The sequence below is a fragment of the Vicugna pacos genome, chromosome 2 (genome assembly GCF_048564905.1).
Source record: "Vicugna pacos chromosome 2, VicPac4, whole genome shotgun sequence".
In the NCBI taxonomy this organism is placed as follows: domain Eukaryota; kingdom Metazoa; phylum Chordata; class Mammalia; order Artiodactyla; family Camelidae; genus Vicugna; species Vicugna pacos.
Window position 1 is genome coordinate 33,312,248 of NC_132988.1, and position 22,780 is coordinate 33,335,027.

The 22,780-nt window shown below is 37.4% G+C and overlaps 3 long non-coding RNA genes across 3 annotated transcripts in view; 1 reads left to right on the forward strand and 2 right to left on the reverse strand.

Moving 5' to 3' along the window:
* LOC140685738 (uncharacterized) overlaps positions 1-22,780 on the reverse strand; it is a 172,027-nt gene that overhangs the window by 33,290 nt on the left and 115,957 nt on the right. The gene's annotated exons all lie outside the window — the stretch shown is intronic.
* Positions 1,335-6,668, forward strand: LOC140685732 (uncharacterized). The gene is made up of 3 exons (XR_012059093.1): positions 1,335-1,600; positions 3,551-3,631; positions 5,844-6,668. It is a non-coding gene; the product is annotated as an uncharacterized lncRNA (long non-coding RNA).
* On the reverse strand, positions 15,610-22,726 carry LOC140685737 (uncharacterized). The gene is made up of 3 exons (XR_012059104.1): positions 22,521-22,726; positions 16,932-17,044; positions 15,610-15,941 (listed from the first exon to the last, which is right to left on the reverse strand). It is a non-coding gene; the product is annotated as an uncharacterized lncRNA (long non-coding RNA).

Here is a 22,780-nt window from a genome sequence, read left to right on the forward strand (position 1 = left end):
CTGGAATACCAGACTCAAGGCTAAGTAGCCAGAAGCAATGCTCAAAATCATGCTGACAATACCGTTCCCACTGCTGCCAGAACTCTAACCGTGTAAATTTATGCCATTGTAACTTACATTCAGCTTCCACCTATGCCCCTGTCAGTGTCATCAGCAGCCACTGTTACTGCTACCATCCCAGGGAAGGAGGGACAGAGCTCCCATCCTCAGCCAGGCTCTGGTGAGGCTGGTTGTCAGGAGGGAAGCTCGGGGGAGGTTGGCCGGGGAGGTGTGCTCAGGGAAGGCTGGAAAGAGAGCTTCTATTTTGTTAAGATCCTCCGAACTTGAACGCTACCACACCCTCACTAAGTCTCAGAGGGTGAGGATTCTTCCAACAGAGAAAGTCTCTTAAATGTTGAAATAGCAAAACTAATAACAAAATCCCACATTAACTGTTCTAAAGATTAATAGACATAACGTGTCTAAAAAGGCCCACGGTTTAGTCATTAATTGTGACTGTTCCAGTGTTAGCCCACCTCAACCCCCAGTTTTTCCCTCACAAGTCGTGTAACTTTAGATAAATTCCTTTACCTCACTGAGTTATTTGCTTCATTGTAAGTTTTTGTGAGGATTAAACAGAATAAAACATGTAAATAATAAATCATATTAAGCACTCCAAATGTACATATAAAGTAAATCTAGCTACATTTATGCAATATTAAAATAACTGGTGAGTTTAAAAAAAGAAAATTAATATGCTGATTTTTTTTTTACCAGCTGACAGAATTTCTCTGATTCAGGTTAAGTGCAAAGTTTCAATCAGTTCTTTTCCAAACAGTTGGGAAAATTCCATTGAAAATTTATATCCATTTTTTAATCATTAATTTAGAATTTAAAGAAGCAGAATATTACCATAAAATGGGTAAATCTAGGTCTTGAAGTTTCCATTCAGTTTTGGAAGCTGATGGGCGTGCTGTTGGGCTCTGTCCTTGGCCTTGCTTTGCTCAGAGTTCATGCCAGTAATTAGGACATGCATATATTGAAAATTTTATCAGGTACAGGCCTGATACAATGCTGGAAATTACAAAGAATAAGAAACTCTACCAACTGTAAGCATTTAACACAAAAATTGAAATTTAAAAGGGATAAATAGAAGGTCCTGTATTAATAAGCCAAAAATCCAATTATACAAGTACTTAATGTGTAAGTCATAGCTTAGTCGGTTTTGAGTGCAGTGCAGATCAGTCACACAAAAATATGAAGCAGGGGACAAGTTCAGGGGTCTAGAACCTAACTTGATATCCATGGAGACATCAGAACTGACCCAGACACAAATATGGACTTCAAAGGAGCAATCAAAACATCAAAGCACAGTCTTCAGAGGGGATGGCCAGGCCAATCCTAATTATAAGAAACTTGGCCTTCAGGCTTCTTCAAAAGTAGATAAGAGGCAGCAGTGAATCTTCACTAAACAGCTGAAGGAAAACAGAAAAGCACACCCTCTTCATAAAGACAAATCCAAGAAAAGGCACAGCTAATTAGCAGCACCAAGAAAATGAACTTTAAGGCAAAACTAGGAAGCTTTGTATGCACAAACTGCATGACTGAGTTGCTTTAAGAGGTGAACGCGTGATTAGTCTTCATTAGTGGAAACGTTATACCTGTAATTAGAAGAGGGACAGTCCTGATTTATTCTGCCCCAGACAAAAAAAACCACACTTGACATTTGAGTTTGCCCTGTGGTTCAAGAGACAAAGCTGCTACATTCAGAGGAGCCATCGTGAGTGAAGCAATTCAATACCATCCACTTTAGCCATGACTGAAGAGATTAAGAATATTTGGTTTGGACAAAGGGAAACTCAAGAATGACATTATAATTATGTTCATCTAATATCTGAAGGATGGCCATTTAGAAGATACATTAGATTTGTTTTGACCCAGCGTTAGACCGTATAACTCAAGTAGATGAGATGGTGGAAAAGCTGTTGGTTCATACCTAGTAAAAATAAAATGCTTGTGTGCTTGTTGTTTTATATTTAAAATAATTACACGAAGAATACAAGAACAAATACACAATAACAGGTACATGAAAAAATGTGAGAACCCTTCTTCAACATTTCAAGTTACATTTTTTTTTTCTGGTTTCCTTTTTTGTAGAGAGGTTTTGTATTTGTAAATGTTAACAATGTCACTTCTTTTTAAAAGCATTTTAAAATTTTTTTTCATTTTTTGGGGGGGAGAGATAATTAGGTTTATTTATTACTTATTTTTCTTTTTTATTTAACAGAGGTGCTGGGGATTGAATTCAGGACCTCATGCATGCTAAGCACGGACTCTACCACTGAGCTATATCCTCCCCTCCAACAATGTCAGTTTTTAAGCATTCTGAGTTTTGGATTATTTTGTAAAATCCTTAACGTTAAAATTATACTACTTTCATAATTTTATGTTTAGCTCATGATTCACAGGGAATCCTTCATACGTACTTTGTGCAAGTGTCTTGTAACTTTATTTCCAGGTGTGTAGGTCAAAATCTCAACCTTTGTTCACTAGTGTGTGTCACGCAGGAGAGAATGATCAGAACTGCTGCGTCACACCAAAGAAAACCACAAGCAGACGCCACTGACTTCCTACCCAATATCCACTCTCATTTCTCCTGCTATTTTAACCTCAACTCTGTTTAAAGCAGAATGTGTCTTCTTAAAAGCTAACTTCCAGCCTTTTCTGAAACTAGGGGTGCATGGAACACAGATCTGGCCACAGTGTTGGAGGCAAAAGTCTTCTGGGCAAGTCTAGGAAGGATTACTTTTCAATGTGGGCATCATATTGAATAGAGTTTCCAATACAGGGGCTTTTTATCCCTTTTACCTTCCTCTTAGGTCCTGGAATGCAGATGTGAGACAAGAATGGTGAGCCTCCTTATGACTGTGAGATGCCTAGGAAAATGCAAAATCACATCCACATCCAAAGGACGGTGGTCTTTAGAGAGAAGGAGCTGGGGATGTTAATGGTGTTGAGAAGCTGTTGCACCACTATGATACATCTTGTTACGTGAAAGCTTTATTCAAGTCACTGGATTCAAATTTCTGCTGAATTCAGTATATCTACAGCAATCACCGCTCGGGATGGATTTCTAGAATCAAAATTCTTTTTCAAAAATTTGAAACCAATACTCCACAGTCTTTTAGATTCCAGAGCTTCAAATAAAACAATGACAGTAACAGCTTATTCTTGTTTGTCGAGCCTTCCTTTTTTCTTTTTTTCAGGCTCCTCAACAGCGTTTAGAATTTCCTCTCTGTTATAGTTTTGAAATTTCTTAAGAAGGTATAAGTGAGTTTGTTTTTTGTTTATTTATATTGTGTAGCGCTTACAGGGTCATTTTAAATCAGACATAGATCTTACCTAAGTCCTGAGGATTAGTTCTCTTGCTTCATATCCTTTGATCAATCCTTCTAAATAACTCTGAAGGGGATGTGGGAATTTTCAAATCTATCTCCACAGTCAATCAAGCCTTCCTAATGTTTTTTAACTCTTTTTGATGTTGTTTATTCATTGGCCATCTTTATACTAGAGAACTCCTGATCACTGGTGGATGCCACTTCTGAGGGAAAAGCCAGAGGAGGCTGCGGATTGCACTGACCATGGCTTCTGGGTAAGTAGCAACCCTCTTCCTCTTGGATGCTCCAAAGTACTTAACTGCTCGTAGATTTAAGTCAGGCTTTGTTTTGGTGTTTTAATAGTCAATCCCTAGATCTCAGTGACATCAAACAATAAATAATTATCACAGTCCTTCAGGCACCCAGGCTGACAGGGGTTCTGTCTGGTTGTGAGTCTAACATTTCTTCAGGGTTCACAACGGAAGGTGCAGAGTATGTTTTCTAAATGTTTCCATCCTGGAGTGACACATGTCACTTCCTTACACATTTTATTGGCTTTAAGCAAGTGATACAGCCACTTCTACCCATAAAGGGATATGCAGTGAGAAAGGAGAAAGCTAGTATCTGAGAAGTCTGTTACTGCCTACTCTCCCGTACATGGCACAGAGACTGAGTCGTCACAACGGACAGTGGCCACAGCACCAGACTGGGGTCTTGCAGCCCCTTGTAGTCCCAGACTTACTCTTTGGTTGCTGAATCATACGGAGATCTAAGGGTCCTGGAAGAAATGCTTGGGAGGCTGGGCGACGGAGGAATTTTCGGGGCCAAGAGTAGTGCTGATTGAATAATTCGAAAAGCCCTACAATTTTTTTTAACATTTTTTATTGAGTTATAGTCATTTTACAATGTTGTGGCAATTTCCAGTGTAGAGCACAATTTTTCAGGAAAAGCCCTACAATATTTAAACAACTGGTTTAGCTGGTCTGTCCCAGCTGCATATCAGTCCTGCCCCTGTCCTTCCTCCCAGGTGGCCACATCCTCACGGCTTTCACTTAGAAGGGAAACTCTGCTGCCTGTTAATCAGCAAAAACATAGGTGCCATTCTATTAATTTTTCAGAGCCAGGGTCCCAGTGATTCATCCCTGCAATTGCCAAAAGGAACGCTCCGCTCTGCATCCTGTGTCTCTGAGCATGTTGTGCCCTAGACTCACCCCCACCTCTGCAGTAGCCCTTCCCCAGAGTAGCCTGAGCTGTGGCTGTTTGGACAACCGGATCCCATATACTCTGTATTTTTTGAAATTCCCCAACATGTCCAGCTTCCTGGTGGCACTATTTATCGTTTGCCAGTGATAATATTTACCTCTTCCTTTTGAAATCCAAATTCTGTCATTTCTAAGAATTTGAAGTGGGAAGGAAGATAGTCACGTTTGCTTATTCTGCCGTTTTGATACTATGTTTCAGTGGGTTATCTACCAAAGTTCCCCCCGAGAAGGGATGAATTTTACATGACTAAAATTTTCCTTGGGGTGTAGGAAACAAGAGAAAACAAAAGAAAAGCAATAAGTGGTAACGTTCAAAACCTGGTACTGAATCCCAGTTTTGCCTGTTAACAATTAAATGCCCTTTCACAACTCATCTGTCTGCTCTGCATCTCCGTCCTCTCATCTGTAAAATGGAGCTAATAATCCCTACCTGAAGAATTGGTGCAAATGATGGAGACGATGTATAAAAACAAATTTGGATCTTAGCAGCAAGTACTCAACTGTAGTTCTTAATATTAGTATAATAATAGAAAATCCATTAATCATAAGATGATGGGTCAAGACCACCTGCAAGTAGAAGGAAGAAACATTCCAAGTTTATACCTATTTTCTTAGCCAAGTATTATTAGCACATTCTTCGCTTCACAAAAGTATCCCAGTTTCGAAGACTGGGCATCATATGGTGTAACACCAGTATTAAATACCTTTGAGCTGCTGTGGTTCTGTGGTTCCAGGAGATAGGTGTGTCAGTCAGTGAGGACAATTGTCTTTAGTAGAACTTTGGTAACAAAGGCTAAACCAGCCTTGTTCTTAAATAAGCACAGCCATATAACTTCTAATTGGAGGACGTGTAGTGGCTAAGTGCTTAGGTGCCGAATCTGACCAGTGTGGGTTGGAATTCAGGCTTTCCTCTGTATTAGCTCTGGAATTTGGACAGGACTCAACCTCTCTAAGTCTCAGTTTCCTCCTCAGTAAAATGGAAATTCAAAAAATTGTTTGAAGATAAACAAGATCTTGCACATCCAGTGCTTATCACATTGTCGGGCACATATTAAACAGCGTAGGTACTTTCTACAGAGGACACAGCACTGCATGGAATTCATCATGCATTTTGGCACTTTTTAATCTGTGTAGATTGGTTTTGGGTTCTGCTTTTGTCTTGCACTATTTTTCCCCCAATGTGAAGAAACTCATAGCTTTTCAACTTACCAATGCTCTGTTTCAGGAAACATATGGCATTGTGTTGAGATTAAATAGAACATCATATAGTCCTGCTGTGATGTTCATGAGTGAAAGAGGAAAGCTGAAGCCAGTGTTCGCCAAAGACCAGATGGAATGTTTCCACTTGTTTCTGTTCATTTCACAGCCCAGACGCGACTGAAACGACAGGATCATCAGGGTCCCCAAAGGACAAGAACTCCATGTTGACTTCTGATTTATTGATTCCTTCCATTATTTCAGCATTGGGGTTTAAATGTTAGTGAATGGAATGGTTTTGTTGATGTTTCCTATAGTGGTCCCTCGTCCTCCAAGACGCACACTATTTAAACAGGAAATCTTCCCTTTTAGCGCTGGAATAAATACAGCTGATGGTGAACCACCCCCAGGCAGCTTTCTAAGGAAACCCCTCAAGCCGTGACTTTCCTGCCACGTGGACCAAGGCAGACAAACATAGCTGTGAGAAGAAAAGGCTGACTCTCATTTCTTTGGAACTGCTCCTATTTTCAATTCACAGAATTTTGATAAAAGCCATTGTTTCAAGGTCACCTCCAGGGTATTGTGAGACTTTAATGTGAGACTTTTTTTCTTCCCAGTCATCCTAAATATTTCCCTTTCTCTTCCTTTTAAGAAAATTTCATCTCTAGCTTTCATGTGTTGTCTATTAACAAAACACGCACATGGAATGCAGACTCCCTATTTTTCAAACGTTTCTAGCCTTCAAGGATGGGGAAAGAATTAAACAAGGGAGAAGGCTGGCTTCCAGCAATAACACAGCTTTAATAAATACATGAAATATTTATAGAACACATAAAGAACAAAGGAAATAGAACACTTCCTCTGTGTATGATTTCTCTCAGTGTTTCAGTCAGCCAGGTCTCCTGTCACTGTTTTTTTCCTGAGGTATCTGCTAAGCAACAATGAATGAGATGTACCTGGCTAATGTGCTTTCAACATACGGTCCCTCCTAATTTTCAAAAAGAATTTCAGATGTTAAGGATGACTGCAATAACATTTTCATTCCGAGCGCTTTATTTTTTTGAGGAAATACATTGGGAAGTCTAAGGCCTTTTAATAAGTTGTAACTTTTTGAAGACACTATATAACTTTAACAATAACATTTTAAAAATAATATTGAAATATTTTAGTTATTAGAATTTGTTATCTACACAATTTAAGAAATTGAGAGGCAGTTATTTTTTCAAAGTCAAAGGGAAACTTAGTGGTTTCATCTCTACAGCTCCCTCTTAGGGATGCTCTCATTTTCCTAGAATTTAGTTTAAAAAGGCTTTGCAAATGGAATTATTTCATTAATTATCAAGAGAAGCATTTATATGATTTTTGTGATGAGAAAGACCAAATTAAATCATTACAGACATCTACTTCTGAGTAAAGTACTGACATATACTCTCCATTTCAGTAGTAGAATGAGTGGGTATCTCCCCTACATGGCATTCACCATGTAACTTCCCCTAAGTTATAGCTCTTCTCTTGTCTTTCCAGCATTCAGGCCCTGTATTTATGCACTGCCATTAAAATGATATTTATATTTAAAAATTAATTTTTATAATCCTGGCTGACTTTTATTGTACCAGGAGCTGTGCTAAGTGCTTTGTACACATTATACAATTTCGTATTCACAATAGCCCTATTATGCTGGTGTAAACATCATTCCCATAAAAATACAAGAACACTGAGATATGAACATTTTACATAATTTGATCAACATCACGGAGGGCAGAAGAAAGGCTTTCATGCACCTAGATATTTGCTCCACTTGCACTCCCACCCCAGCTGGAACAAAGGCGTAATTTTAGATTGTGCCATTTCCTCTCCCTCCAAAGAAAAGCATAGTCTTTTTCAGTGTCAGAATGGACCGCTGATGTCATATGCATAGCCGTATGCTGGATATACTGGCCTAAGGCAATAGTGAGCACCAATGCACACATGTACATTCTAGATTCAATAGGCAGTTACTAATGGAAACCAAGTCCCAGAGCTCCGCCCGCATTTTCTATGCTCTGTCCTCTCCTGCTCCTCTGAAGACATTGTCTATGCCTCTCGGTTTGTTTAGAGGCAGATCAGGTCTCACTTATAAACGTTTCCTCCACACGTGGGATTCAAATCGTCTAAACTCAAGGACTGTTAGGAGAGATGCATAAGCCAGAAAAGGACTTTCTGAGAATCAGATGTAAGGTTGCTTCTTAGCAAACTGCTTGAAAGAAAAGGAAATCCCTGTACACATACTGCAATTGGAAAATTAGTTTAAATAAAGCAATTTAAAGCTATTAGGACATACTAGCCTAAGTTATGCCTGTGGACACAGAGGCTAGAAGCAGATCCATTATAAACACACGAGTACAAAAAGCACACTTTTTAATTTAATTATTCTACTGTATGACCTAATGACATGACATTTATTATGGCCCAGTAATTTCTGTAAGAATCTTCTTTTAGATTTGGCAACCTAATTTCTACCAGCTCTGTCAAAACTGATTAATCCTTTAAGAATGCCATGTGTATACTTACTGTGAGTGAACACTTCTTTTTCAGTTCAGTCTTTTTCCCTGATGCTAGTCACAGCTCTATCCTGAAAATAATAAAGACAGCATGTTGGCCACCTGGAGCCAATCAGCTAGCTGACTCTCATCATTTTGATATTACCAGCTTGCTAGTTGTAATTGTCATTATGTAAATAAACTCCCCACCCCACACCTCTTTCCTTTATTTAGGCTGAGATTGAAAATTAGTTCCTTCAGGAAACTTCCCAGAACCCCAAGAAATATCACTGTCTCCAAGCCTCGGTTCTCACAGCATCTTATGACATCTCTGTAAGAGGTCCTCCTGTCATGTGTCTTGTGTTATATTTGAGAAATTCCATATACTCTGTCTCTTCCACTAGAGTGGGTACAATATGTGCATAGAGGCGGGCTTTGATTTATTTCTATTATTCTATTTGCTAGAAAGGTTAGCACTGGGCTGTATGTGCATGGTAGATCATTTCAACTTACTTGCTAAATAACAGTAGACCATTTTTATGTTAGTTTTCTCGGGGCCTTTGATAGAAATTATTTCTTTTAATCTTCAGAACTATTCTCCTCCTTTCACAGTTAAGGACGCTGAAGCTCTGAGAAGTTAAGCAACTTAATTTTAAATATGAGAAGAGTCTACTGCTACAGCCTCCATCTTAGAGATGTTCCTTTTCCAAATCTTGCACTTTGGTAATTTTACTCATATTTGTAATATTACGCTTTAACTTTTCAGAAGATTTTAAAATAATAATTAATACACATTACTTTTATGCCTTTAGTAATGTACAGCTGATCTGAATTCTACCTACATGATTTGACTTAAAACTAAAGAGATACAGAAGAGTTTTGTTTATCTTTACATTAGCCTCCAATGTACTGAATTTAAAATAAATTAAACTTTCTTTTGGCTTGAAACTCAAAACTGAGATTTTTATTTCCAGAAGGCAACAGTTAAAATGCACTAATTAACTAATAATGCTAGCCAAAGTGGAAAGCAGGACGGGGGCTAATGCTATGGAAGCTGACACCAAATAGTTGAGGATGGGGGGTGTGTGACCCCTCCCGGGGCTGAGTGAACATAAGATTGCAAGAACCTTTGTTCCTAGTCTTTGTAGTGCAGGTGGCCCTAAGAGTGAAAACGTTATGAGGTAGGTGTGGGGGTGTGTGTGTGTGGGGGGGTGTATGTGTGTTCTGGGAATGAGAGAGGTGAACACATCATTAAATAAGTAGCAGTGGAAATTGCGTATTAACAGGAGCCTTTTGCTACAGACAAAGCAATCTGACTTGACAAAAATAAAGTTATGGAGTTAAAATGCTCAGTGCTCATTTTTGGACGGTGCTAGAGGAAATTTGAAGTTAACTCTGCACAGAAGGTGAAGGGGGCTTGTGTGCATCATGAAGAGTAAATACGACAGAGGAGGAGAGAGGAGGGGGAGAGAGAGAGAGAGAGAGAGAGAGAGAGAGAGAGAGAGAGAGAGAGAGGAGAGAGGAGAGCAGTGCCATTGGCTTTCTTGTCTGTAATTTCTCCTAGCTCGCCTCTGCTCATGTCAGTCAGCTCTGAAGAGGTCTGCTCTGAAATTTTGTCTGTAAGCCCTGTAAAGTAGGATTAGTTCAGAGAAACTCTCAGAAATGACAAAAGACAGAAAACATGAGAATTACGGGGCCCCACCCTGGACTGACAGCTCGTAGAAACATCGAGGAAACCAAAGCCTTCCAGCTGTAGGCTTTGTCACTGAATGACTTTATGCTTTTGGTCAGCTCATGTTGTGCATAATACTGTATAGAAAGCATTGAATTACATTAATCCAAGCTTCCCCAGAAATCATAGTGTCTAGAGGAGGAGAAAAGGTAAATAAAGAAACAATCGAAAGGCCTTTGAAAGCTGGAAGAAAAGGGAGAAGAACGGGGAAATAAAACAAAAATGAGAATGAGTAAAGTAATCTGCATGTTAGGCTGAGGTTGATGCCACTAAATTATTTCCTCAGAGGCTACTAGGAAATCTTTAAATGAGGCTTTTTTTTTTCCTGGGTTGGAGCAGTTTGAGGAATAAATGTGATTATTTTATGAGAAAAATATTACATCCATATAAACAACTATCTATTCAGTTTTATTCCAACAGATCAAAATCAAATCCAATCAAAATCACCAACAGATAGGTGAAAACTTGTGACAGCCCAGTGCTGTGATCCAGCACCTTTTTAGTTGCGTACTCAAAGCACCAGGTGAGCAGTTAAAAGGCATATGTTGACTAAATTAGAACCGCAACACTTTACTAGGTAAATAAATAAACTACTTTGCAGTATTTTTTGAATAAACTGAATTAATTTTGTGTCTTTTAACTCAAAACCTGAGTTTTCTAGGGTCTCATTAGAAAATTCACCTTTCCTTTTTCTGCATATCATATTTTTGCCAAGGAACCAAAATCCATTTAAACCAAATTTGATTGCACAAATAAAACAATACTGAGGTTGAAATAAGTTTTTAGTATTATTTCTGCAAGTATATATGTGTGTGTCAGTAACACACTTCTAGGAGTCTTCAGTAGCAACTATTTCATGGGATATGATGAGATTTGATTTTGATTAAATTAGATTTTGGGACCTCAAAAGTGAAATAGGCTTGGCATTTTCCCATCACTGGCAACTGCCCATGTTATTAAATAAGAAACCTGAGAACTATATTTTCCATGAAATTTTTGAAATGCCCACAAGTGACATTAAATGATACTTGGCCACAGTCTTGAGTCTCTTTTGGCTGAAACGCTATCCAAAGACAAACGATGCCAAATTGCCTATGTGCACTCCATCCCCTCAAGTCTTACTTTTTTTCTTCAAGAGCATGTAATTGAGATCAGCCCCAAGGAGGCTTCCTTAAAGTAATACCATAACAGTCATGTTTCAAAAAAATATACGCCACATATTGTATGTGTGTGTGTTTTAATATACTTCAGATTCTTCTTTCCAGGGACTAGTACTGGCAAATCATGTTATTCTGCCTCACTGACGGTTTCCCACAACTGACAATGCTTTGCTGTTCCTATCTGCTACCATGGAAAAATAAATTATTTTAAATAATCATTTATTTTAAAACATTCACTAAGTGCCCGCTATGTGCGTTAAGTCCAATAGAATGAGGATGGTGACAGAGGTATGAGCGAAATGCTTTAAGGGTTTAGAAGAGAAGCACCTCATCCAGAATAAAAGATGCTTAATGCTCACCGAAAATATCTGGAACCACAGCAAGAACATTAAAATTTTAAATTATGATGCATCAATATATGTACAGAACAAGGGTAAATTCACGAGTTAACCAGATGACCCTGAGGAATTTTCTCTTCTATATTTTTGTTTTCAAAATAGGGATACTGGTATCTGTTACAAAGGATTTTGCTAAATATTAAGTGCTCAGGGCTTTTTGCTTAGAAGAAACTTAATATTTTTTGTTCTCCAATTTTTATGTATATAGAGGTAATAAAAATTAACTGTATGTGTATGCTTAAATATCAGGGAAACAAACTAAATGCCTTGAAAACCAATAAAAAATAAGTTTTTATTATCTTTTTAGTGGTTTTATGTTGAATCTGTCTATAAAATTCCATGAATCACAGGAAGACCTCTGGAATAATACTGTAACTCGAGGAAATTTTTACTTGAATGCTATTGTTTTAAAATTATTCATGATGGTATCCTCATAGATATATTCTGGGTTCAGTAATTTCTCAAAAACTACGGAATCAATGGTTTAGGATCCAAAGAGATCCTCTGTTTAATAAGACGGAATCACTTTGTTATTTAATGTAATATTTGCTAATAGAAAAAACTTTCTAATATATGTGGTCTTCATAAAACATAAAGAACAGTTATAAAGTCTTTGCAGTATTGAACTTTGTCTTGAAACTCACACATAAAGGTTTTATAAACAAGTATTGCCCACTATATCTTAGGTACAGGAAGAGGTGGAAAATATGGGTAGACATGGTCCCTGCCCTCACGGAACTGGTGTGCACATGGTGGAGTGTCAAATGGCAGAACATAGGTAATAAAGTAGTGGTGAGATCATTGAATGTGGATTAAATACAGAACCAAACAGATACAAGGCTGCTGATTTTCCCAGGGAAATTTTGTTAATTCCTGCTTCTACACTTGCCCCTCTCTAATCCATTTTCCACACATTGGTCACATTGTTCTTGAAAACTATTTATCGTGTCATGCAAACTTCTGGCTAAAAATCCTATGAAGTCTTTCACTGAACTAGGGAAAAAAGACTAAAGTCACTACTGTAGTCTGTAAGATGCTTCATGATCTGGGCTCTGCTTATTTCTCTGGTCTTGTTTATAGATATTTTTCCCCTTCTTTATTATGCCTGACATCATATAACTCTTTGTTTTCCCCAGGTAAAAATGGATTCTGCCTCAGGTGTTCACACTTGCTGTTCCCCCTGGTTTTTTATTTTTTTAATTATTTTTTAAAATTATTTTTTGTTTTTACTTTTCTTTTTTGGGGGGGTGGGGAGTGGGTAATTAGGTTTGTTTGTTTGTTTGTTTAATGGAGGTACTGGGGATTGAACCCAGGACCTCCGGTACACTAGGCATACATTCTATCACTGAGCTATACTCTCTTCCCACCACTTTTTTAATGTGACATTTTATCTTAAGTATTTTCTCATGTAACTAAATATTTTTAACAATATAATCTTTAACATATACATAGTAATTTATCAAATTTTTCAAATTATTGAAGAGGGTATCTTTAGTTTCTGTCACCTAGAAAACATTCTCCCTTCTTATGATAAATTTCATTTTAACTATTGATCTACGGCCAGAGGTAGATCCTATTTAATTTAAACTAATCAAGATCTCTCTACTCCCTGGCCACAAAATTGTTCAAGAGGGGACATCTGAACATCTTGAATCAATGAATGGTAGACACAGAAATATTGTTCTGGGGACCACCATATAAAAAATAAAGAAGAACAGAATCAAATGCAAAGAAAGGCTGAATTATTGACAACAACTTTTAAATTCTGCATCCATCCATTTCCAGAACAGTCCAGCTCTGTCCTTTTCATTTAAATTTTCACTAAAATGCTACGACAAATTTCTCAGCAATATATTTTGTCCTAGTGTCTGATGTGAGATGAAAGAAAATATATATAATACATATTGTTCTCTGCCTCTGGTTCCTGGCAAAGTGCTCTTAAAACCACTTGAATTTCCTAGGTGATAACAGTACTTCTAATATTTGGTCTTTGACCTGGACTCCTGACAAAGGGCTCCTGAAATCCTTTAATTTCTCGGGTGATAGGAGTATCCTTTGTTCTAATGAGGTTACTCCTGGTGGGCTACTGGATGAAAGGTGGTGATCAGGAAGACCAAGTCATGATTAGAAGCTTGGAATTTTTCGCCCTGCCCCCTACTCTCATGAGCAAGAAGTAGGGCTGAAAATGGACTTAATGATTTATTATGCCTATGTGATGAAACTTCCGCAAAAATCCCAGTAGCATGGGGTTTAAAGAGCTGTAAAGCTGGCAAACAATCTACATACCAGGAGGGTGACACACCCCAACTCCACAAGGATGGAAGCTCCTGTCTTTGGGACCCTCCCAGACCTGGCCCCATGTGCCCTACATATCTCTTCATCTGGCTGCTACTCTGTATCTTGTATGAAATCCTTTGATAAACTGGTAAACATTAGTGTTTCCCTGAGTTCTACTCTAGCAAGTTAATCAAATTCAAAGGAAGAGGAGGTCGTGGGATGCTCTGACTTGCAGTCAAGTAAATAGAAGTTGTGGTCAACCTGGGAACCTACCACTTGTGATCAGCATCTGAAGAAAGGTGGCAGCAGTCGTGTGGGACTGACCCGTTAGCCTGTGGGATGTGACACCATCTCCAGGCAGATGGGGTTAGAATTGAGTTAAACTCTAGGACACCCAGCTGGTGTCAGAGAAGTGCTTGGTGTGGGGAAAAACGCCACATCTGATGTCAGAAGTGTTGCCAGTCAGGTAGTAGTGAGAGTGACGGAGACACACAGGAAAGAAAGACACAGATAGACAGAACTGAGTATTTCTAACATATCTAATTATTTCTTTTAGAAATCGGGTTTATGTTTCAAAACATCATCTTTTAAATCTTTTGATACATGCTTCCAAACTGTTTTCAAGACTGCTGGTAGTATTTTTTATTTCCACCATCAGTGAATAAGAGTACCATTCCCCATTTAAAAAAATTCTAAAAATGAAAACAGAATCTTTATCTTGGACTTCTCAAATAATTACTCACAGAATATACTACAACTTAACTTGAGAGGGATTTGTATATTAATAAGTGGGAAGAATGACAGGAAATTGAACCTATTTGAGGATAGATTAACTCCAAATGTTTTCAACATTAAGGACATTTAAATGATTATGAATGGATGAAAATTAGTTATAAAACATTAGAAAATGAAAAAAATTAAGTATATGTATGTAGCCTAGATATTTAACAGATGTAAGCCAAGTAGCCAACAATTTCCTGGAAACCAAATGCAATCCTTGGAATGACCAACTTGCAGAATTTACTTGTTCCTTCTTCGCATTTAATTTTATTTGACTGTTTTGCATCTTGCCTCATAATAATGGTATAAGAAATATTGTATTTGTTTGGGCTCCTGGGCCTGTCTTGACAACCAAATGAGAACTAGCTAATTAAAACCAAATAGTTAAAGATACAAATATTTTGTCAAATTGGTCATTTGGAGGATTGCTGGTTTGGTGAAGTGCTTTTAAAAAACTGGCCTTGGGCAAAATAACCTAGACACAGATCTAGTGGGTCAGCTGTGGCTGTCTTAGATGATGTGAGCAGTCTTTGCTTACGAGGAACTTACTAAGGAGTTATTCTTTATGTCCACAAAAGACCAGATCCAAAACCAAGACATAGGCATGAAGTAAAGAAGGGTAAATTTTACCTGGACATGAAGATAAAAATGCTAATTTTAAGGATGATAAAACACTGAAATGGGCTGACTTTCCATGTGTTTATGCATTCATCTGCCTGAAGTTATCTTTAAAGCTCCTTTCCAGACTCACGAGGATAATGTCCCTCTGAATCCCAATCCAAAGAGAATGGAAAATCCAGTCAAAGGCAGGGTGATAAACTGTAAAAATCTCGACAATTTCCTGGGGAAAAGGAGTCAGAAGGATGCAACTGAGGAGAAAGTCAAAAGCACAGAAAGCACTGACTGGGCACAAAAAGGACCAACTACAGATATTTTAAGCATTTCACATTATTATTGGGAGGGGTGGTGGGGAGACGAACAGAAATATGATGACTCCAGTTGGTTCTCTGGAAGCACAGCCTGAACAGGATTCTTGTGCAAGTGATTTTCTGAGGGAATCATCTCAGGAGGAAGAGAATGAGGGCAGCAGGATACGGCACGGATTTGATCTCAGCTGGAGTCCCGCTTCCGGCTGAGCCCTGCGGAGGCAATCCTGGAAGATGAGTCCCACCACAGAGTTGGTCCTGCCTTAGTATTCAGCCATCGCCTGGGAGCTGCTGTAACATTCCAAGGTGGCTTCTGTTGGTGGAGAGCGATGGTCTACAATAGGAGGCATCTGTGAGCTATTAGTAGTCAATAATTACAAGAGCTGGGCAGGGTGTTTACCGTCCAAGTGAAGAACATCTGGGTGGGGCACCTACTGCATTTACTACAATGTATATTTTACTAAGTGTGATAAATTCTTCTCTGGTCTCTCTAACTAGCAACAAAAGTACTTACTAATTACTCTTTGATAATATTACTTTTTAAACCCTGTATTAATGCCTCTTAAACATTTCATTGATGTATCTCTAAAGTCATCAAAGTGAGAGTAGATATTGTGAAGCACAGGCAAACTGCTCTCTGAATGTCTGGCGTTTCTTTGAAATTATGTGTTTTATCTCTAAAATTCAAATAAATTTCATCTTCTACTCCATGTATATCTACGCTAATTTTGATGAGAAAATATTTGATATATAATACATTAGATGAGTTAAAATATTTAACTTGTTACCAAATTGTTGATTAAAACTGAAACTTTGGGAGAACATCTAAGATTTGTTTTGTGGCTTACTCGAGGCCGTCTGTATAAATACTCTATACTTATGTATAAATAGTCTATACCCATGTACAAATATCCTATGCCTATGTATAAAAATCCACAGAGTAGGAGTCCTTAACCACCCCATCCCCCTATGCATTAGGTAGTTGGTAATCTGAGGGATTTAGATGTTCTATGAATATGTCCATGCCTATTAAATCACAGGAGCAAAATTGAGACAATGTTGGCCTTACTTCTTTTGTAGTCATTCATTAAATCACTTTATTGATGTTAGAGCTCCAAAACTGACTTTCACTAGTAGTCACACTTAGTACACTAAAGACTTCTTAGATGTCCCTGTTCTTTTCCCTACATGACTTATTTGCTCCATCAAAGACTATTTAGATTTAAACGATTATTGTCCTTAATATAGCCTGGGATTGTTTATCTGAACTTCACTGTGATAAGTACAGTGGGACTACAAAATGATTTTCACCAATCCTACTTACTTTGTGGAACAGCAAATGAGCTGAGTTAGACCACAAACTGCTGGACTGGATTTGAAGATTGGCAGGAATGTTAATTTTGACTGGCTTCAGCAGTGTCTCATTTCAGTTGACCACTGAGGGAGCAAACAAGTAGTGCAAAGGTTTCATGAAATAAGAATACAAATAACTGACTTGAAACGGCTCTGTAAGGCCACCCTCCATTTCCTAAGGAGACTAGCGCATGGTTTAGGAGTTGGCAGCTCAAAGGTATAATGAATCCTGCCCAGTGATAAGAGCCAAGAAATGAAGGTGTTTCATCCATTAGGTTGGGACAGAGGCCACTTAGCACTCAGCACTCTTCTTACCAAAACGTAAGGCAATTTTTTCTATGTTACAGGCAACCTTCCATTTTTTACTGCTGCATTAGGCCTCCTACCACATAGTCAGCCCAACTATCAGAAATCTTGGGTGCACAATCTCACTATGGAGCCAAAATATACACAATATATACATTAAACCTATTTCCTGTCAAAACCCAACTATATAGAAATATTCTACATGTTAAAGACTGACTCCAACTGACCAGAGGACTGGTCCATCAATTTCACAAAAGTTGGGCAAATGCCAAATAATCAGTAGGAATCAGTCAATATGCATAGATTACACAGGAACAGAACTCCTGAGATAACAATCAATTTTTTTATATGGGACACAGTAGGCAATTGCTACCTGTATATTGGATGAATTGTATTCTCTGTGTGACTTGACTTTAGGAGGAAAGTTCAAATCTGTTTTTAAAAATAAAATAATATATCTACCCCAAATTGCAGTATATTCTGCCTACAAAAAGTGAAGGATCTGTTGTACTTTTAGTATAGCAAGTATTGTCAGACTGTTATTATCCACAACTCCATGCTGCCATCCAGGAATCCTGTAATTTAGATCCCATAGAGCTTAGGGTGAAAACCTTATTTCTCAAAATACAGTCACCCTCAGTATCCATGGGGGATTGGTCCCAGGACCCTCCTCCAATATCAAAATTCATGGATGCTTAAGTCCCTTATATAAAATGGCATAATATTTACATGTATCCTGTATCCTCCTATATACTTTAAATCATCTTTAGTGTAATTTATAAACACCTAATATAGTGTAAATGCTATGTAAATAGTTGTAAATACAATGGAAATGCTACATAAGCAGTTGCCAGCACACATAAGACTCAAGTTTTGCTTCTTGGAACTTTCTGGATTTTTTTTTCCTAATATTTTTGATCCACAATGGTTGGTTGAATCCAAAAATGCAGAATCAGTATATATGGAGGGCTGACTGTATATCTCTCTTATCTCTTCCTCTGTCTCTCTGTGTCTCTGTATGTCTCTGACCCTCAAACACTCATGTAGATATTTTATTAGAAAATTATATTTTGATCTCCAGTTAATCCAGATAATTTTTAATGACAATCCTCTTTTATAGAACTTCCATAATTCATTAAAATGTTTATCAACAAGAAATCTGCTTCTGTTCTGTGTGTGTCTGTGAATACATGCATTAACCTATTCATTTATCAGTGATTACTTATTCTAGATATCACTTAGAATTAAGTCAGCAGTTGTGTACACTGTGCCTTTTCTTTAGTCAGCTAAGATAATTTGCTCATCTCTTGCATTTGTTATTTATTTGTTTAGGGATAGGAAGTTGTTAAATATCTATTTATAACTAGAAAATTAATCAGGCCAGTTTAGGACATTATGAATTCCTCTTGGAGGGTAGGGGTATAAAACTCAAATCAATAATTTTATCCTTTAAAATTAATTGTACCTATGTGGTATAAAAGGGATTATTCTGTAAGTAACTAATTTAAATTCATTCCTCAGGTACAATTTAATAGATACTAAAATAATCAATTTGATAACCATGACCTCCTACGTATACTATTTAAGGAAATGCCATGAAAATTCCTAGCATTATTTCACTAGATTAACTGACTTTCTTAATAGCAAAAAATACCTGAATATTTAAAAAAATTCTGCCAAGTGAAATCATTTAGTAAAGAAAGTAATAGTCAGTGGAAAATAAAACTTCATTTCTCATAAAACTGAAATAGAAGCCATATTTATATATGGGAAAAATCTACTATTTGGGAATTCTGAGGCCTGGAAAATAATTCAGTAGCAGTAATATAAGAGTTTGCTCACTGACTTCAACACAGAGATTAGTCAAGCACCAGTTGCTTATGACAATCAGGCTTGATAATTCTCAATCATATTCTTCCTGAACATTCTGAGCTTTGATCCTATCAAGATTTTTTATTCGAGTTTCAGAACCATCATATTAAAGATTTGGGCTTAAATTATCCATTAACAACTTTCTGGCTGGTGATACTGAAATATAACACTCTTGTATCTTCACTTTCACTCATCGCCATGCAATATGCTCTTATTTTTAGTGTTATAATGGTTTAAGCTATTTTGAGTAGTGTTTTTCTTTAAATACAGCTATTATTTCAGAGTTTTACTAGCAAGTGACAGAAATCCAATCCAGTGGCTTAAGTGAAAAAAAAAAAGAAGACTTTATTGGCTCTGATAACTAAACCATGAAAAAGAATGCAATAGCTGAACCCAGTCTCAGTCTCAGATTTCCTCCCTTTCTCTATTTCAAATTGCAAGTCCTCTCCAGTCTCTTAGTGCCTTGTTTTCACCAGCATGTCACCTTCCTCCAGATTTCCTTGACAATCTGTGTGGTTTGGAGATGCTAATCCTACTCCAGATTCAAATTTATGAACTTGACAACATAGGGAGCCTCAGATTGTGATATTAGCCTCCTGTACCATTGGCCTTTTACATATAAGATTGTTTTTTCTTTTTTAAAAGTGAGATATAATTCACATACCCAAAAAATCACTTTTTGAGGTGTAAAATTCAGTGCTTTTTAGTATACCCATGAAGTTCTGCAACCATTACCACTGACAGTCTCAGAACATTAGATCCCTCTAAAAGAAATCTTTTACTCATTAGCAGGCGTTCTCCTATCCCTGCTTTCCTCAGGTCCTGGAAATCACCAATCTATTTTCTGTCTCTATGGATTTCCTATTCTGGAACTTTCATATAAGTGGAATCATACAACATGAGATCTTTTGTGTCTGGTATCTTTAACTTAGCATAATGTTTTCATCCATGTTGCAGCATGGACCAATACTTCATTTCTTTTTAGGCTAAATCATATTCTATCCTTTGTACTTTTGTTTAGCCATCCATTAGTTGACAAACATTTGAGGATTTGGGGGGGTATTATGAATAATATTGCTATGAATATTTGTGTACAAGCTTTTAAATGGACATATTTTTATTTCTTTTGAGTATATACCAAGAAGTCAAACTGCTGGATCACGTAGTAACTTTATGTTTAACTTCTGAGGAATTGCCAAAGTGTTTTCCAAATCTGCTGCACTATTTTACATTCCCATTGGCAATGCATGAGGGTTCTAATTTTTCCACATCCTTACTAACATCTGTTACTGTCCATCTTTTTGATTCTAGCTACCCTAGTGGCTGTGAAATGACATCTCATTGTGATTTTGATTTGCATCTCCCTGTGGCTAATGATGTTGAGCTTTTACTCATGTGCTTACCGGCCACTGCATATCTTCTTTGGAGAAATGACTGTTCTTATCCTTTGTACATTTGTATTGACTTACTTGTATTTCTGTTATTGAGTTCTATCAATATTTACGTATGAGACGAGCCCCTTATCAGATTGATGGTTTGCAAATGTTCCATGTGCATTTGAGAAGAACATGCATTCTGCTGTTACTGGGCAGACTGTTCTTTAGACGACTCTGTAGGTCTAGTTGGTTTATTGTGTTATTAAAATCTCTTATTTCTTTGCTAAACTTCCATCTAGTCATTCCATCAATTATGAAAGTATAGTACTGATGTTTCCAAGTGCTGTTGCTGAATTGCCTATTTCTCTGCTCAGTTCTGTCAGTTTTTGTTTCATGGTTTTTTTGGCCTTTCTTGTCAGGTGCATTTATTTTTATAACAGTTATGTCTTCTTGATGGATTGACTATCTTATTATTACAAAATACCGATCTTTGTTTCTAATAACAATTTATCATGAAGTATGTTTGGTCTGAGATTAGTATAGCCACTCCAGCTCTCTTTTAGTTACTGTTTGCTTGGTATATTTTTTTCTATCCTTTTATTTTTAACCTATTTCTGTCTTGAATTTAAAGTGTATCTCTCACAGACAGCATATAGTTGAACAGTGTTATTTTTAACCTATTCTGCCAATTTCTGCCTTTGGTTAGAGATTTTAATATTTAATGTAATTACTGATAACGTAGAATTTACGTGTGCCCTTTTGTTATTTGTTTTTTACATATCTATTTTTATCCTATATTTTTCCTTTACTATATTATGTTGTGTTAAATATATTTTTCTAATGTACAATTCTGATTGTACTGTTTCTCTATGCTATAGCTTAAATGTTTGTAACTTCAAAATTCATATGTTGAAATCCTAATATCCAATGTGATCATATTAGCAGCTGGGGCCTTTGCGAGGTGCCTGGGTCATGAGGGTGGAGCCCTGACGAATGGGATTGGTGCTCTTATAAAAGCAACTCCACAGATCTGCCTAGCCTCTTCTGCCCTATGAGGATACAATGAGAAGCCTGCAGCTGGGAAGAGGGTCTTCCCCTGACCATGCTGGCACCTTGATCTCAGACTTCCAGCATCCAGAACTGTGAGAAATAAATTTTTGTTGTTTATAAGCTACTCAATCTGTATGTGTGAGTGTGAGTGTGTGTGTGTGTGTGTGTGTGTGTGTGTGTATGTTTTAAACAGCAGCTTTAATGGACTATGACACTCAAACTGGATAATCTCAATGGACCTATCTTTAAGATTGCTATTTGTTTATTTATATTCTCAATTTGATGAGACATTGTTCCCATATTTTCCTTTAATTCTTTAAACATGGTTATCTTTGGTTTCTTGAACATGTTTAAAATAATGATTTAAAATCTTTGCTCAGCAGATTCAATGTCTTGGTTTCCTTTCGTATAGTTTCAATTGACTTGTCACTTATTTTTCTTGTGTAGAGTCCATACTTGGTTTCTTTCTATGTCTTATGATTTCTGTTTGAAATTTGGACATTTTAAATAACACAGACTCACTTCCATCTGCAGGGTTTGTTGTTGTGGCTGCTTATTGTTGTGACTATTTGGCAACTTACATTGGTATTCTTTGTTGTATGTAGCTTCTGAAATCCTTGGATGGTCAATTTAGTGGTCAGCTAATGATTAGAGACACATTTCCTTAAATTCCTCAAATCAATAAATTTTCCATTTTGCTGAGTGGCTCTGTACGTACATGGAGGCATGCCTTCAAGATTCAGACAGGCAGTTTACAGCTTTACCTTAGTCTTTATTTCCTGCTCATGCAGAGCCTCAAGGTCAGCCAGAGCCTTCTTCATCTCTCCTGGGAATGCACCCAGACCGAGGCACACACACAACCTTTTAGATTCTCAGGAACATTTTGGAGCTTTTAAAAGCTCCCTATACACACTTCATTTTCCAGCTTTTTTTTTTTTTTTAAGTTTTTTGATCACCTTGTCATTTGCTCCAACTATTATTGCCAACATCAGAACAATTGCTGCTGATTAGCTTCCTCAAGTGCTCCCAGGAAAAACATTGTTCACACTGGATGAACTCCGATTCTGATTAAATGAAGGCAAGCTTTGGGATGGGATTTTCCAGGAAACTTTCAGATAAATCGAATAATGACTGTTATCTGGGAACAGGCCTTTGAGGGAGCTCTAGCCCCATCCTGCCCCTTCTAGTGGCTGCTAGATTGCTGGTTATCACCATG